At 40.3% G+C, this 17,976-nt stretch overlaps 1 pseudogene; it reads right to left on the reverse strand.

Annotated features, from left to right (window-relative positions):
- Positions 1 to 10,659: 10,659 nt before the first annotated feature.
- On the reverse strand, positions 10,660 to 13,698 carry LOC112675224 (eukaryotic initiation factor 4A-I-like; annotated as a pseudogene).
- Between the last annotated feature and the right edge of the window lie 4,278 nt (positions 13,699 to 17,976).

The raw sequence follows: 17,976 nt of genomic DNA on the forward strand, positions 1-17,976 counted from the left end.
TCCAAACTAATCAGAAAATAACCAGAAAAAAGACAGACTAATAATATCAGAAATGAAAGAGGAGCATTACCATAGATTCCACAGGCATCAAATGAATAAGGGAAACAGTCTGAGCAATTACGCCAATAAATTTTCAAATTTACATGAAATGGACAGATTCTGTGAAAAACACAATGTATTATCCTGTCAGTTTTTGATTTGACAAATGTACCATGGTATGTATAATAGTAACAAAGGGTGGAAAGTTGATAAGAGACGTACAAGAACTCTCTGTGTTATCCTTGAGAATTTTCCGTAAAGTTAAAATTATTGCAAAACAAGGAATTTATTTTAAAAGGAATTCAAGAAAATTATTCTACAATATGTGGATATCATTATACATACACATAGACTATACATTTCAAAAGACCATATCATTTACCTAGAAAAATCAGCCCAGACTAGTCACTACCAAAACATACTCTGGTAAAACTCTTGGACTTTAAATATAAGAAAAAAACTGTCCAACATATTTTGGCAAAAAGACCCAATAAATCACGAGGAAAGAAAATAAAATTGGCATTTACGTTCTGACAGAAAGATTTTTGCCAGAATGCAATTAAATAGCTTATTTAAGATATTCAGAGAAAGAAAATTTAAGCTAAGAACTTAGCTTACCTGCTTTTCTTTTAAAAAAAAAAAACAACTTATTTTATTTAAATTTAATTTGTTAACATATAGTGCAGCATTAGTTTCAGATGTAGAGCTCAGTTATTCATCCATTGCATATAACACCCAAAGCTCATTTCATCATGTGTCCTCCTCAATGCCCATCATCTAGTTGCCTCACGCCCCCTTCCCCTACAGCAACCCTCAGTTGGTTTCCTATAGTTAAGAATCTCTTACGGTTTGCCTCCCTCTCTGATTTCATCCTATTTTATTTTTCCCTCCCTTCCCCTATAATCCCATTTTGTTTCTTAAATTCCGCATATGAGTAAAACCATTCTTATTCTCTGATTGACTTATCTTGCTGAGCATAATACACTCCAGTTCCATCCACATTGAAGATTTCATCCTTTCTGATGGCTGAGTAATATTCCATTTTAGATATAGACCACATCTTCTTTATCCATTCATCTGTTGATAGACATCTGGTCTCTTTCCATAGTTTAGCTATTGTGGACATTGCTGCTATAAACATTGGGGTGCAGATCAGATCACAGCATCTGTGTCCTTTGGGTAAATACCCAGTCGTGCAATTTCTGGATTATAGGGTAGGTCTATTTTTAACTTTTTGAGAAACCTCCATGTTGTTTTCCAGAGTGGCTCTATCAGCTTGCATTCCCACCAACAGTATAAGAGGGTTCCCTTTTCTATGCATCCTTACCAACATTTGTTGTTTCCTGACATGTTAACTTTAGCTGACTGTTATGGGGTGGTATCTCACTGTGGTTTTGATTTGTATTTCCCTGATGCCAAGAGTGATGTTGAGCATTTTTTTACATGTTTTTATTGGCCATTGGTATGTCCTCTTTGGAGAAGATGACATGATACTTATGTGGAAAACCCAAAAGTCTCCACCCCAAAATTGCTAGATCTCATATAGGAATTTAGTAACATGGCAGGATATAAAATCAATGCACAGAGATCAGTGGCATTTCTATATACCAACAATGAGACTGAAGAAAAAGAAATTAAGGAGTTGATCCCATTTATAATTGCACCAAAAACCCATAAGATACCTAGGGATAAACCTAACCGAAGAGGTAAAGGATCTGAAAACTATAGAACGCTCATGAAAGAAATCGAGGAAGACACAAAGAAGTGGAAAAATATTCCATGCTCATGGATTGGAAGAACAAATATTATTAAAATGTTTATGCTACCCAGAGCAATCTATATATTCAACACAATCCCTATCAAAATACCATCAGCATTTTTCAGAGGGCTGTAACAAATAATCCTAAAATTTGTATAGAACCAGAAAACACCCCAAATACCCAGAAGACTGTTGAAAAAGAAAAATCAAAGCTAGTGGCTACACAATTCTGGACTTCAAGCTGTATTACAAAGCTGTGATCATCAAGACAGCATGGTACCGGAACGAAAACAGACACATAGATCAATGGAACAGAATAGGGAACCCAGAAATGGACCCTCAACTATGTGGTCAACTAATATTTGACAAAGCAGGAAAATGGAAAAAAAAAAAGATAGTCTTTTCAACAAATGGTGTTGGAAAAATTGGACAGCCACATGCAGAAGAATGAAACTGGACCATTTTCTTACACCATACACAAAGATAAGCTCAAATGGATGAAAGACCTAAGTGTGAGACAAGAATCCATCAAAATCCCTGAGGAGAACACAGGCAGCAACCTCTGTGACCTTGGGTGCAGCAACTTCTTGCTAGACACGTCTCCAAAGGCAAGGGAAACAAAAGCAGAATGAACTATTGGGACTTCATCAAGATAAAAAGCTTTTGCACAGTAAAAGAAACAGTTGACAGAGCCAAAAGACAAGCTACAGAATGGGAGAAGATATTCGCAAATGACATATAAGATAAAGGGCTAGTATCCAAGATCTATAAAGAACTTATCTGGGCGGCCCGGGTGGCTCAGTGATTTAGTGCCGCCTTCAGCCCAGGGCCTGATCCTGGAGACCTGGGATCAAGTCCCACGTCGGGCTTCCTGCATGGAGACTGCTCCTCTCTCTGCCTGTGTCTCTGCCTCTCTCTCTCTCTCTCTCTCTCTGTCTCCCATTAATAAATAAAAAAATCTTAAAAAAAAAAAGAACTTATCAAACTCAACACCCAAGAAACAAAAAATCCAGTCAAGAAATGGGCAGAAGACATTAACTGCTTTTCAAGAATAAAGGTTTTAAAGATGTAGACAGTTTTGAAGATGTAAAGGACACAGGTAATATTGCTCCCAGCCTTCTTGAGGTATCTAGTAGAGAACAAGTTTCAGAAAATGATTGGAGAAATTCAACTTCAGTTTTGGTGATGAGCATTTTGCTGTAGAATTGGGGAAAGAACAGTGAGAATATGGTTAAAAGAATAGTATGTTGTTTTTTATAGATTTGATAATACAGATATAATACAAATATCAAAAATGAGGAGAAAGCAGAGATGATAAATGAAGAGAAAGTCTTGCTTTTTGAAAACCGGGAATAAAAGATAACACTTTATCTATTTACTTTTTAAAGAAATTTTAAGTAATCTCCAACCTAACTTGGGGCTTGAACCTACAGCCCTGAGATCAAAAGTCAAATGTTTTACTGACTAGCCAAAAGATAATACTTTAAATTAGATATTAGAGATAAAGGAGGAAAAAGAAAGAGGTGACCAGCTAACTACAATATTGTTCTAGTAGAAAGACAATATCAAAATAAGAGGGGTCTGAATCCTGATAATACAAATGAAACCTTCTTCTAAGTTACATGGAAATTTCATAAAATTGACATATCAGAGCCCACAAAGAAAATTTCAATGTATTGGGATGCCTGGGTGGCTCAGTGGTTGAGCGTCTGTCTGCCTTTGGCTCAGGCCATGATCCCAGGGTCTTGGGATGAAGTCTTGTATCAGGCTTCCCGCAGGGAGCCTGCTTCTCCCTCTGCCTATGTCTCTGCCTCTCTCTGTGTCTCTCATGAATAAATGAATAAAAGCTTTTAAAAAAGAAATAAATGATAATAGAATAATGACCATAAAGTCAAAAGAAATGTAGAAAATTTTATAAAGACTAATTTGTACAATTCCATGCAAATAAATTTGAAAACCTATATGAAACCATTTGAAATGGACAATATTCCAGTAATATCTAAAAACATATACCAGAAAAAGATTCATGAATTTGACTATATCGAAATTCAAAAAGATCTTTTACCTAAGAAAAAATCAGTATAAACCATGTAAAAAGACAAATAAAGTTAAAGTTTCCAACTTATACTACTGGAAAGTTTCAACACTCATAACATAAACAGCTTCTAAAAGCTGAGAAGAAAAAGAGCAAATATCTCTAGGGAAAAATGGGTTAGTGAAATGAACAGATAATTCACAGGAGTAGAAATAAAAGTGGCGCTTACACATATAAAGATATTCTAGCTCGCTCATATTTTTAAAAAATGCATGCAAAAGAAAATGACACAGAGGAACCATTTCTAATCTACCACGCTGGTAGTATTAAAAAATTACAACATACCTGTTGGCAAAGTTATGGGGAACCAGGCACTGTCATGTATTAATACCGGGAGTGCAAAGCAATAGAGTTGCTATGGAAAGGAATTGGCATTATCAGGTAAAATTATTTATATATTTACCCTTTTTAAAAGCTTTATTTATTTATATTAGAGAGAGAGAGAAAGAGAGAGAGAGTGCATGAGTGTGGTGGGGGGCAGAGGGAAGGAGAGAGGGGAAGCAGACTCCCTGCTGAACAAGGAGCCTGGCCTCAGGACTCTGAGATTGTGAGCTGAAACCAAGAGTTGGACGCTTAACCAACTGAACCACCCAGGTGCCCCTGTACATTTACCCTTTTGCTCAGAAATTTCCAACAATATTCAGAGGCAGGGGGTAGGGGCTGCAGGAGTGGATACACTATTGGTAATAATGAAAAACTAAAATAACCCATATTTCCATCAGTAGGGACCTGGTTGAATGAACACAATGGAGTACCATGTAGTGTGAAAAGGAAGGAGAAAAATCCGTATATCCTGGTAGAGAGTGATCTTCTGTACCAATCTGTACCAATAAGTGAATAAAGCAGTTTGCAAAACAACATTCATGGTATGCTGCCTCACATGTGATAAAGAGGAAAACACCTATGTGTTGGTATACATGCACACACAGTCATGCATATATGCTTATATTTACAAAAAGAGACAATGGAGCATAAGCCAAAACTGAATAAAATAGTTAACTAGAAGGGAAAGGAAGGAATAGAAAAGGACATTAGACTTCATGGAATATATTAGGTTTTATAGCTTTGACTTTGGAATCATGTAAATACCTTGCCTACTTAAAAATAAATACAAAAGGAAAGAAAATCCCCCCAAATTGAAAACACACTGAAACAACTGAATTTAACTATATGTCAAGTTTATACCATAACAACACAGAAAAGAACTATTTTGGGTGACTTTAAAACACAACATTTGGCTGGTACATCCCTAGCAAGACACAGCTTAAGGGCAATGACAATAACTATACACCCACATAGAAATTTTTAAATGTTTACAATCCTCTTAAGTTTTAGTAGCAGTAGTAGAATGGTTATTTTGAAACTGCTATAAGAATATTCTTGGATAAAGCAAATAAGTAATTATATTAATATTCACAGCTCAGCTTTTTGTTGTTGTTGTTCCAAGAAGAGACATAAAAGTAAAATCCTCCTGTAATTTTATTTTTTTTAATTTTTATATATTTATGATAGGCACACAGTGAGAGAGAGAGGCAGAGACATAGGCAGAGGGAGAAGCAGGCTCCATGCACCGGGAGCCCGACATGGGATTCGATCCCGGGTCTCCAGGATCGCACCCCGGGCCAAAGGCAGGCGCCAAATCGCTGCACCACCCAGGGGTCCCCCTCCTGTAATTTTAAATTTGAATTGGTAATATCTGTATAAATTCATGGTATCTTTTTCTCTTTCTGAGAAACATACTTATTCCTGAGTTTGGTCTGCTGGAAGGTCTGGAAATAATAACAAGCCACCATATCAAGCATCCCTGAGCTGGATCGTGCCTGCTAAATACCTTTCCTCACTAAAAGGAACAGAGCTTCTTACACAAATGGCTGATGTCAAGTCTGGGTCAGGGAGACCCAGGGACATCTGTGGTGCCAGAAACCAAGGATGCTTTCGAAGACAATGGGAGTCATATCAAAAGGAATCTAGAACTGACTCTGAGATTCCCATTAGGCAAAGCTGGCAAAACCATAATGGCTCTGCCAGTCATTCTGATGTCTCTGAAATTATAACCAACGAGATCTTGTGTGCCCCCAATTTAAAGCATTAGGAAGTACACAATGCCCACCTAATTAGTTTTCTTGCAAATGAAACAAGACACAAAGAAAGGAAGAAAATCTTTTCCTAAATCAAGTCCCCAGTTCTAACTACTATTTTACAGGAAATATGAGGAATAGAAGGATAAGTGAAACCACTCAGGGAAGCAATTAGCCAAATCTAGAATGTGGGAAATCCTGCAAGATAAATATCAGTTTTATTCAACTGGAAAATTATATGAAAAGAAGGTGAGCTGTTTTCAATTTTAAGATACTTAGAAAGCATATACCTATGAGAAACTCTGGTTGACTTCCGTATATGTTATGGTTGTTATAATGAGCAAGCTCTTAATCATGATAGGACCCAAGCAGCACCCTATTGCTGAATGGGTGTTACAAAGTAACTTTTTCCAAGAAATGGGAAATAAGATTGCCATCCAAAAGTTAAAATGTGAATTAAGTTAATCAACTTGGGTCATTGGCCCACTTTTGGGCTAGCTGAAACAGGGGGAATGGAATTATTCTGATTGGTTTAGGGCAGTCAGGGCCACTCCTGTAGCTGGGGGTGGGGGTGGGGTGCGGTGGACATCATCCAGATGGCAGAGCTTCCTTGGTAGGGAGAGATGGCCAAGGAAATTAGGAGGACACCCACAATGCCTACCATAGTCAATAGCACTTGGGATATATTATTTTGAGGTTTTTCTAAAAGGTAATTTTCTTTTAGGTTTACTTTTTATCTTCAGCAGACTAACCAAACTGATCATTTCTGCTGGTAAGTTTTCAAATGGCTATTACCAGGTTGCCAAGCCTTTGGGAAAAATCATCTAACTTAATTTAATTACCCAATTTGGTAAATCAAAACCATTTTATCTCTAGAGACATATACACTTAATGGCTGAAAATTATGGTATAGTTATACTGCAAATAATTTATTTTGGTTAGCTTCTTAGTTCAATCTATTTTAATCCTCTGGATAGAATTAAATGTGTCAAATAAATGATTTATTTTCTAGCAGCATAAAATTTTTACTTGGGGGCTGCAGATAAGGGGAGAGCAGAATTTTATTTCTAGTAGACTGTTATTCTGAAGAGTAGCCACCTTCAACTGGAGTTAACCTGATTCTCTGCCTCATCTGCTGAAATTTTTAAATTATTCTTTTAGGGGCTGAATTTTGGATATAGCAGAAGGCATCGTTTCTCCCTCAAAATTCCATCCATAGCATGGCATGAATAAGACCTGTGCTAAATTCTGCTAAATATCAACAAATCAAGAGTGACATCATAGTATTTTGATAAAGGGTGAAAATGTGCATACAGGTGGGGGTGGGGAGCCATTTCATTTATATAATTCATTGGTTTTGGATCAAAAGTATTTTCGCATTTTAACCAATTTTAAGTTATTTTCGTAACTAAGTTCTTTTAATTCTTTACTTCTTTTCATTCTCAGGGTCTTGTTTCTAGGATCTTGGAAACATGGATCTTGCTCTAACAAGAACAGGATCTTACTCTGGCAACACAGAGTCTAGGACTAAGTTGTCAGCATCTCCCCAAAAGTATTGAAAAGATCTATACATAGTGAGGTCAATAATAAGCATTCCAATGATACTATTTCACACGATAATAGGCATACAATCTGGTAGATACAATCAGAAAGACTACGTACAAACAAGAGTGAAATGGGAAAGAACTTGAAGGAAAACTTTTTTTTTTTTTACATTGGTAAATTGTGTACAGTTTGTACTGTTCCCCTTTTCTCATCCTACACTACCTCTTTTATCTATTTCATGTTAAGTACGTTTTGCAAGTTTATACATTCTGATTACAAACTGTTACAGGGCTCCAAACTGTTATTCAGAACAGAGAAGTCTCTATTATTTTAAATTGAATACTTTCAAGTCCACAAAAGCTGTCTTCCTTTAAGCTGCCAAACTGACCACCTACACATGGCTATAAGTACTTTATTTAGCAAGAAATACAGAAGAGAGGTGGCTACAGAGAATCAAGGGGGAACCAGCATATTTTTGTAAGGGTTTTCCCTCTGCACTGGCAGGATGCTGTCAAAGTAGCTTCCCAGGTCTCTGTTCTCTTATCTCCATCGTTTGTCTATTTTGGTAGAATTTTGGACAAGTTGCAACCACAGTATAACTCCTATGTCACTTTTACCCAGATTCAAAAATGAATACATTTTAATCCATTTATTTTTTGCTTTATCTTGGTCTTTTCTCTCTTCCCACACCACACCACACAGTCTTTTTTTTTTTTTAATAATTTGAGATCAAATTGCAGCCTTTGTGTTTGTGTATCTGCTTATCCCTAAATACTTCAGTGTATGTATCCTAAATACAAGAATATTTTTTGACCTAAGTGGAGGGCAATGAACAAAATCAGAAAATCTGACATGAATATGCACTATTATATAATCTGTATGTATTCAAATTTTGTCTTAATAATGTCCTTTGTAGGGGATCCCTGGGTGGCTCAGCGGTTTGGCGCCTGCCTTTGGCCCAGGGCGCGATCCTGGAGTCCCGGGATCGAGTCCCGCGTCAGGCTCCTGGCATGGAGCCTGCTTCTCCCTCTGTCTGTATCTCTGCCTTTCTCTCTCTATATATATATCTATCGTGAATAAATAAATAAAATCTTTTAAAAAATTTAAAAAAATAATGTCTTTTGTAATTTTACCTTCCAGTCCAGGACCTGAAGCAGGACCATGTACTGCATTCAGTCTTCTCAAATCAATCTGTGACGGTTTTTCAGTCATCTTTTGTCTTTTATGGCTTTGATATTTTTGAAGAAGGTAGGCCAGAGGCTTCATAGACTGGCCCTCAATGTCAGCCTCCCTCCTGTTTCCCCATGATTAGACTCAGATTGTCTATTTTTGGCTAATCTACCATATAAGTGATATTGGGGCCTGCTCAGTGATATCTGCAGGCACATGATGTGGTTTTGTCTCATTACTGGTAATGTTAACTTTGATCACTTGGCCAAGGTAGTGTCTGTCAAACTTCTGCACTGTAAAATTATTAGTTATGTTTTTAGTTAACTAGTATTTGTGGGGAGATATGCAAACATACTGTCTCCTTAAACTTTCACTCCTTAATTTTCACATCTATTGATGATTTTCTAATTCTTTCATTCGTATCCTATGTATTAGTTGGTACTGTGCTTTGAGAAAGAGCTTTCTCTTCTCCCATTTCTTTACTTATGTCAGTTTTGACTCATGGATTTTTATTAATGGGTTTGAATTCATTACTTTATCATTTATTTCGATACTAAAATTGTCCCCAGTGGCCCTTTCAATCCGCAAACTTCTCTTTTTTCTATGTTACTTTTTTTTTTTTTTAAGATTTTATTTATTTATTCAGGAGAGACACAGAGACACAGAGGAGAAGCAGGCTCCCTGTGGGGAGCCCAATGTGGGACTTGATCCCAGGACCCTGGGATCACGACCTGAGCCAAAGGCAGACGCTCAACCACTGAGCCACCCACGTGCCCCTATAATCTTCATTCTTTGAGCACTTCCCTAATTTGTGGTCCAGCAATTTCTGTACTTTATCTGCCCTGGTCCTGGAATTAGCCTTTTTTCCAAGAAGCACTTGTTCCTTTTAATGTTGAGAATGGTATTTAGAGAGTAAGGTCTGGTTGTTAGGTATCCTCATTGCTACAGATGTGCCCTCACTTTTAGATCCTATCACCCTAGAGGGCAAGGCAACACACGTGTATACACTCACATCCTCATATGCGAATATTTATTTCTATATCTGTCTGTATGATTAAACTTCAAGAATGAGAAACTTGCAGCTGTATGCTGAAACCAGGTTGAACCAGCTCAAAAGGGCTGATTACTAAATAATTGTATTTTGTGAGCTGGTATTAGCTTGAAATCAGCCATTTGAGTATTTATACCACAACATTCTGCAAATGCTACAGATCAAATTTGTTCCCCTCGCCCCACCCCAAGTTTAGCAGAGCACTGATGCAAATCTGCCTTCCATTATCCTCAATTTTTAAATTCAGAATATTTAGGTTACATGGTAAAAGGGAATTAAGGTTGTTAATCAGCTGACTCAAGGGCAATTCTCCTGGATTATCTGGGCAGGGCAAAGGTGCTCACAAAGGTCCTTAAAGTGGAAGAGGGAAGCAGAAGAGGAGAGAGATGTGAGAATGGAAGGAGGGTCAGAGATGCTACCCTGCTGTCTTTGGAGATAGAAGAAGGGGACCACAAGCCAAGGGGTGTGGCTGGCTTATAGAAACTGGAGAAGCATTCTCCTCTGGAGCCCCCAGAAGGAACATAGCTCTCTTGACACTTTAATCTTAGTTCAACTCCTATTGGATTTCTAACCTACAGAACTGCAAGATAACAAATGTTTTGTTTAACCCACTATGTTTGTGGTAATTTGTTACAGTAGGAATGGAAACCAAACATTCATGGTGTATATGTTTCTTCTGTCAGGGAGCTTTCTCTCAGCCTAATGTCAGTGAGATTCATCCCTTTTGCTGAGTCTGTAATTTGTTTCATTTTATTGCAGAGTAGTATTCTATTATATGAAAGCCCGAGGCGAGTTTTGCCATTCTCATACTGCTAAACTTCTGCTTATTTCCAGTTATTAGACTATTAGATAACAACAGGTTTTGTTGTTGTTCGAATCAAAGTATGAAATTTATTCAAAGAAAAAGAAAAAAATGACCAGATGTCCATCTCTCAGCATCCTTCCCTCCCCGCCCTGCTCCTCTTCAATCCCCTGAGTCCCTGAGGACTAGACCCTGACTAGGGCTGGGTAGCAGAACAGCCCCTCTCAGAGGAGGTCAGCAACATTGAGGGGCATCTCCTCAATGGAAATGTTGAGGAACGTCTTGATGTCTCAAAGACTCTTCTCGTCTTATTCTGTCTCCATGTTAAAAGCCATATCCTTATGGCCAAATTAGCCACCAGGACCAGTTCTGTGGATAGAGTTTTCCCTGTTGGTGGGAAGGTCATAGCTGCTGACTAAAGAAATATGCTGCCCATCAGTGCCTCTGGCCAGTAGGTCAGTAGTAATTAATACTCTGCTAGAGCCAGAGCGGAATTCCCTTATGATTGTATTTCTTTTGGGTCCATGTCTCCAGGCCTGGCAGATACAGTGAAGTCTTGGGCATGTCCATCTTCTCAGTGAGCCAACCAACCTTCCAGTGTTGAATATGACTGCCTGCATGATGGTCAGGGTGTCATACAAGTCACACAGTGTGTCCAGCCTCCACTCCTCTTGTTCCACATTGATGTAGAACTGGTGGGTGATGTAGGCCCTCTAGGGTCAACTCTTCCTTGGCCAGAATCCAAATGGGTCCCTCATGAACTTCTTGGTCATCTCAAGCACATCAGGAGGCTTTGCAGCTGACAGCAAACCCCGTGGGTGTTGCTGTTGAGCTTTTGAAATATGTCATAGATCTGGTCCTTGAATCCATGGCTTAATATATCATCAGCCTCATCTAAAATAAACATTTTGATGTATTTGAGAGATAGGTATTTCTAGTTAAGCATATCAAACACATGACCTGGAATACCCATGATGATATAGGGAGCTTCCATCTGCAGCTACTGCACCTCAGCATGCACATTTGTCCCATCAATGTGGGTGTGGCAGGAAGCACCCATGTAATCTCCCAATGTCATAATTACCTTCTGTATCTGCTGAGCCAACTCTCTAGTGGGTGGCAGGACAGTCTTGCATAGCCTTTATATCTAATTCAATCTGCTGCATAATCCATATAGTAAAAGGGACTGTTTTCCCATCCCTAGATTGGGCTTGAGCAATCAGATAATAACCCTTGATACAAGGAAGAATGGCTTGATGCTGGATGGCAGAAGGCTTCTCAAAACCATTTGTATAGGTGCCACAAAGAAGGGACTCAGGGTCATGTCATCAGAGCTGTCAACAATTCTAGGTACTCTTAATGATGCCTGTGGGCTCCATCCCACCAGGATCATTGTCACTGGATTGGGATTCCTGACTTAAAGGTATGAATCTTAGAAACTAGACCATGAACAGTTTTCTATACTTTTTTTTTTATACAAGCCTCCATTCAAAAGAATGTTTACAAATGCTGATTTTGCTTGATTCCTAAACCAGACAGTATCAGCGAGGCTGCATCTTCATCGCTAGACGAGTAGTCAATGCACAGATGTTCTTGAAAAATAGCCCAGCCATCAGCATCCCAGTATTGCACAAACCCTATCTGCTAGCAAAACTCCAACAAAGTCAGGTTAAAGAAGCTAAAAAAGGGCATCTGGGTGGCTCAGTGGATGAGCATCTGCCTTTGGCATCCTGGGATGGAGTCCCACAACAGGCTCCCCAGAGGGAGCCTGCTTCTCCCTCTGCCTGTGTCTCTGCCTGTGTCTCTGCATCCCTTATGAATAAATAAATAAAATCTTTTTAAAAAGAAGCTAGAATAATGCAATATATAATTAAAAATTTTAAATAAATGAATAATTCTGTTGAGAGTGGAACTAGAATAGAAAATCCAAAAGCCCATAGCAGCATTACTAAAAGTAAAGAATGATAAATCAAAATGTATTCATTCATTCATTTCAGGAAGAAAATAATGGAGCATCCATTCAGGGCTGAAAACATTGTGCTAGCCTGAGTCATAAAGACTATGCTGACAATCTAGCAGGGACATAGATAAGTAAACAATATCTGTCCATAACTTATCTTCTAAGATATGATTCTATGATTATGCTCTTCATTGGGTGTCACGGAAGCAGAGAGACCCTTAAGTCTACCTGGTTGGGTGTGGACTCAGAAAGGTGTAGGGGAGACTGGAGTGTCCTCATTAATGAGAACAGGAAGTCCAAAGCCCAGAGGCAGGAACTTGTGGGCACTGTTGAGGAACGACAGGAACTTGACGAGTAGTCAAGGACGGTAGACCCTTGCTCCCTCAGGGGTACGTTCTAAATTTAGACACCAGGAATAGGGAACCCTTGAAACATTACCATGTTTGTGGAGAGAAACTTTCAATAGGTTACCAATCAACAATTTGATCTAAAAGAGAGAGAAACATCATAGGGAACTTCTTTCAATTCCTCAAAATCCCCCCTCCCTCTTTTTTGTAAAAGTACCTAGGACTAACCTCTACCTGGAACGCTCTCTTCTTTTCCTATCCCCTCTCCTAAAATTTCTATTAGGTTGGCTAGTGATTCTTTAGATTACAGCTTAAAGTCACTTCCTCTTACAAGTCTTCCCTGACCCCCCCCCCCCCCGCCTGTCTCCCTGACCCCCAAACTTAGGAAGATGTCGTTGTCACTGTTTATATAGTTGTCTGCCTCCCGGATAGACAATGCAGTGGTAGCCTCTGGAGTGTTATTATCACCATTCATAGAAGTGGAATCTGAGGTACATTGTGGATCAGTACCTCAATTCCTCATCTCTAAAACAGGCATAACAACAGGACATACCTTAGAGAGTTGTTGCATGAATGCGTTCATACAGGCCAGGTGCTTAGAGCAGTGGTTCACAGAGGTTCTCAGACTGGTCCCTGATTCTTCTCATCATTTGCCATTTCGGCAAACGGCAACTCCAGTCTCCAACTACTTGAGCCAGAAACTCTGGAGGCATTCTTAACGCCTTTCTCTTTCTCTCTTACCTCTCATTCAATCCATTAGTAAATCCTGCCTGTCTTCTCTCTTCTCAAATGATCCAGAGTGTAACACCTCCTCACCACTTCCTCTATGACCACCTTGATCTGGGCCACCATCCCTCTCACTTGGATTATTCAAACAGCATCCTCACTCAGCTCTTCCCAGTCATACCATTGAAACCCAGCTCAGAGTGAGCCATTTCTCTGCGTAGACCCTTTCAGTGGTTCCTGTCTCACTCAAGAGAAGTCCAAAAGTCTTACAATGGCCTACAAGCCTCATGACCTGTCTCCAGCTACTTCTCATTCCAGCGGCACAGGACTCTTTGCTGTTTCTTTTTTTTTTTTTTTTAATTTTTTTTAATTTTTTTTTTTTTTTTTTTTTTTTTTTATATATGATAGTCACAGAGAGAGAGAGAGAGGCAGAGACACAGGCAGAAGGAGAAGCAGGCTCCATGCACCGGGAGCCTGATGTGGGATTCAATCCCGGGTCTCCAGGATCGCGCCCTGGGCCAAAGGCAGGTGCCAAACCGCTGTGCCACCCAGGGATCCCTCCTTGCTGTTTCTTAAACACATCATACGCACTTCTGCCTCAGGACCTTTCTGCCTACTGTACCTCCTTCAGATAGCATAGTTTCTCCCTCACTCCTTTCTCCTCAGAGCAGCAAGACCTCTGTGTATCATCTTGTATAAAACCATCTTCCCTCAGTGGTTGAGTATCTGCCTTCGGTTCAGGATATGATCCTGGTCCTGGGATCCAGTCCTACATCAGGCTCCCTGCAGGGAGCCTACTTCTCCCTCTGTCTATCTCCCTGTGTCTCTCATGAATAAACGAACAAATAAATACATAACATCATACAATACAAAATACAAAAACAATACATTAAAAAAAAAAAACGACCATCTCCCCTCCTCTCTATACCCTGAACACTCCAATTCTTTATCCTGTTTTATTTATATTCGTAGTAGTTATCACCATGTGGGATATATATGTCTATCTACCTACGTATGTACATGTATACAGATATCTGTATACATACACACATACATAGCTGTCTGTTTGTCTTTCCCTACCCAAATGTAAACTCTGGAAGTCAGGCATCTGTTTATTTTGTTCACTGCTATGTTCCCAGAGCATGAAACAGCATGGTGTTTAGTAAGTACTCAATAAATATTTGTAAATAAATGAATGACTATTGTTATTTGGTACACAGTAGTAGGTCCACCGTAACTACTCACTGCTGACTGAACACATGAATATTCCAGAATTTCCCATGAAGGGCATTGATAATGGTCAGCTCGGGTTAAAGAAGTGGGGGCATGTATCCTCAAACATTTGCTGCATGGGGTGCTTGTTCTTGGAATCATGTTTTTTTTTTTTTTTTTTTTTGAATCATGGTTTCTTCTAATCATTTTTTAAAGTGAGTGTTTTATATGGTTTGCGTGACCACTTTCAAGTAGTCTGCACTTTTAAGTTTCTAAACCTCCGTGATCATCAGAACTACCCACAGAGATTCTTATTCAATAGGCCTTATTTAATTGGGATTTAAGTACATTTGAGCAAGAACTTAACTGTTAGTTTCCTCATATGAAAGATGGGATTATAATACCATCCACATAGTGTGTAAAAGATTAAATAAATAAAATATTCTCTGTGGGGTGGCTCACGCATAGTATTAGGTACTCTTTGCTTCTGCTCACTTTCCCCTAAAGTTTCACATTAAATTCTTATAAGCAAGTCATAGTCCTTGCTCTCTAAAAATTTAGGTTTGATTTCGTGTTCAGTCCAGATCTCTAATTTGAGGTCCAGATTTATTTTGCAAAGATATACTCAGCATCTTCATTTGGATGTCTCATAGACACATCGAACCCAGTTCATTTAAAGCAACTCAAATTTGTCCTGGTGCAACTTCCTTCTCCAGGTTCCCCATCTCAGAGAATGGGATCAGCTCATGCTAGAAACCTGGGAGTCATTTTTGGACACTTTTCTTTCTCTCATCTTTCATGCCCAGTTGGTGATCAGGTGCTTACAGATCTAACGCTGATCCATTTCCTCCATCAGGAGAGTCTTCTACTCTTCATTGCCTGCAGACAGGTAGGTCTTCACACATCTTCTGCTGCTCCCTTCCTTCTCAGTGTCCGTATTGCAGCCAGGAATGTCGTTTACAAATATAAATTAGATCGTGTGCAGATGGATCCTCTCCAACCCTTCAGTGGCTTCCTTTTGTTTTTAAGATTAAGTCAAAAGTTCCCAGCGTGCCCCTCAAGCCTCATACCCATGTCTGTGTCAGCACTAGCTGCCTCATTCTAGCCACAGGTGGAGCCCCTTCCTACCCAAGTGCCTTCAAACCCGCAGTTTCCACAGCAACAAGTGCACTCTCCCACCCCGCTCCCTTCCCTTTGTTGTCAGACCTACTCTTCCTTATTCTTCAAGGCTCAGATTAAATGTCACTTCCTCAAAGAGATCTTTTTTACCCCTAGAGCAGAAAAGTCCCTTTGTTACAAACTTCCATAACTCTCAGGTTTTTTTCTAGCAACCATCACAGCAGTGATTTGATTTTTTAAAAAAAGATTTTATTTATTTATTCATGAGAGGCACACAGAGAGAAGCAGAGACACAGGCAGAGGGAGAAGCAGGCTCCCTGTGGGGAGCCCCATGTAGGACTTGATCTCAGGACCCCAGGATCACTACCCGAGTCAAAGGCAGATGCTCCACCACTGAGCCACCCAGGTGCCCCACAACAGTGACTAATACAGATCCTCAATTCTAAACCACTTGATTCACATTCTAAGCTGCCAGCTGTCAAGCAGAAGAGGAAGTAATAATGTGATCACTGTTGCCTGCACAATTAGGATCTAATTTTTCAGAAAGGGGTGTCTCTTGATCCAATCCTACCTAGAACTTTAATTTGAATTGAAATTTAATTTGAAATTTGTTGAAATTTCATTTAAATTTGTATTCCAACTTAAAGCTTAAAATATCTAAAAAATACACACCATATTGTGGCATACAGAATGAGAGACGGCGTAAATGGAAGTTTTGCCCACACGCCAATTAATGAAACAGGGTAGTTGAAACCATCGGCTCAGAATCAACCAGGAAAAAATGGTGGTAGAATTTTCCAAGCTGAGAGAGGGTGGTTTGTCCAATTCAAACCTTGTGCAGAAGTCTTGGAAGACTACGTGACCCAGGGGACGAACACTTACCCAGTTGGAATTTTACTTCTGGCAAACTTACCTCCTAGTGAAATGTAATTCAGAACAGTAAGAACAAAATCCACTTGGAAATATGGTCAAAACACTGTTTTTCCATATTCTTTGCAATTATCCTTTCATTCCTAATGGTGTTTAGATTGTGAAGAACACCTGCATTCACCATTATAAAAAGCATAACCGTAGATGGTCAAGATTGATATGAAAGCACACTTCACCCAGAAGGTTAAGGTCAAAACGCAATCTGATTGCGAAGCAGAAAAACAAAAACCTGGGTAAATGTACGATCCAGTGTCCCTTAGCACCTGAAAAGCTGCTACTAAATCACTGGTGTGACTTAGAATTGATGGAAGCTTTGATCTGAGGAAAAAGAGTGCCACTAGCTCTGTAATTTTTAAAATGACATCTTTCAGAATAAATGCCTGAGGACGGACACCTTTGTTTTGGTCACTGGAATGTCCCCCAGGCATGGGCCATTACCTGAGTCATACAAAAGGTGCTCAATAGTTGTTAGGTAAGAGTTCTCGGCTTTACGTGGCAAATTTTGGTCACTTTTACCTAGATGGTGGCGAACTTGAAAAGTCTTAGTATCCCAGCCACCTGCACTGCACCCGCGCACTTGGCTCCTACACCCCTCTCCCCCTGGGAAGGTGCTGGGGGCCGCCCTACATCCCATCCCCTTACTGGTCCCCGCCCCCGCCCCCGCCCCCGCCCCCACCCTCTTCGACCTCGGCCAAGCGCAGCTACACGGCTGTTCCTGCGCTGCTCTGCAGACAGCCAGGCACAGAGTTACATACGCCTTGGTTTTAATTCCCGTCTGCGAGAAGGAAACACGAGCCCAGCCACCAGGAGGCCCCGGTCTGAGCACAGAAATCATGAGTCATAGATTCGGGGGTTCGGACCTAGGAACAGCTGGCGATGTGGATGGGCGTCGGGCTGCGGGGATGACGAGCCCCCGCCCCGCCCCGCCCCGCCCCGCCCCGGGTTCCCTGGAGACTCCGGCGTCCGCTCCTCCATCCGGCCCCCACCCCAGGCCCGCGGCTTGCAGGGTGCGGCCGGGGGTCGGGGCGGGGTGGCGCTCGCGCTCCAGGTCGCCGCCCCCGCGGCCACATCAGCAGCCTCTCGCCTCCCCCGAGGCGGCGGCGCGGCTGCGCGTGCGCGGGGCGGGGGCGGGGGCGGGGGCGG

Source organism: Canis lupus, chromosome 10 (genome assembly GCF_003254725.2).
Source record: "Canis lupus dingo isolate Sandy chromosome 10, ASM325472v2, whole genome shotgun sequence".
Taxonomy (NCBI): Eukaryota; Metazoa; Chordata; class Mammalia; order Carnivora; family Canidae; genus Canis; species Canis lupus.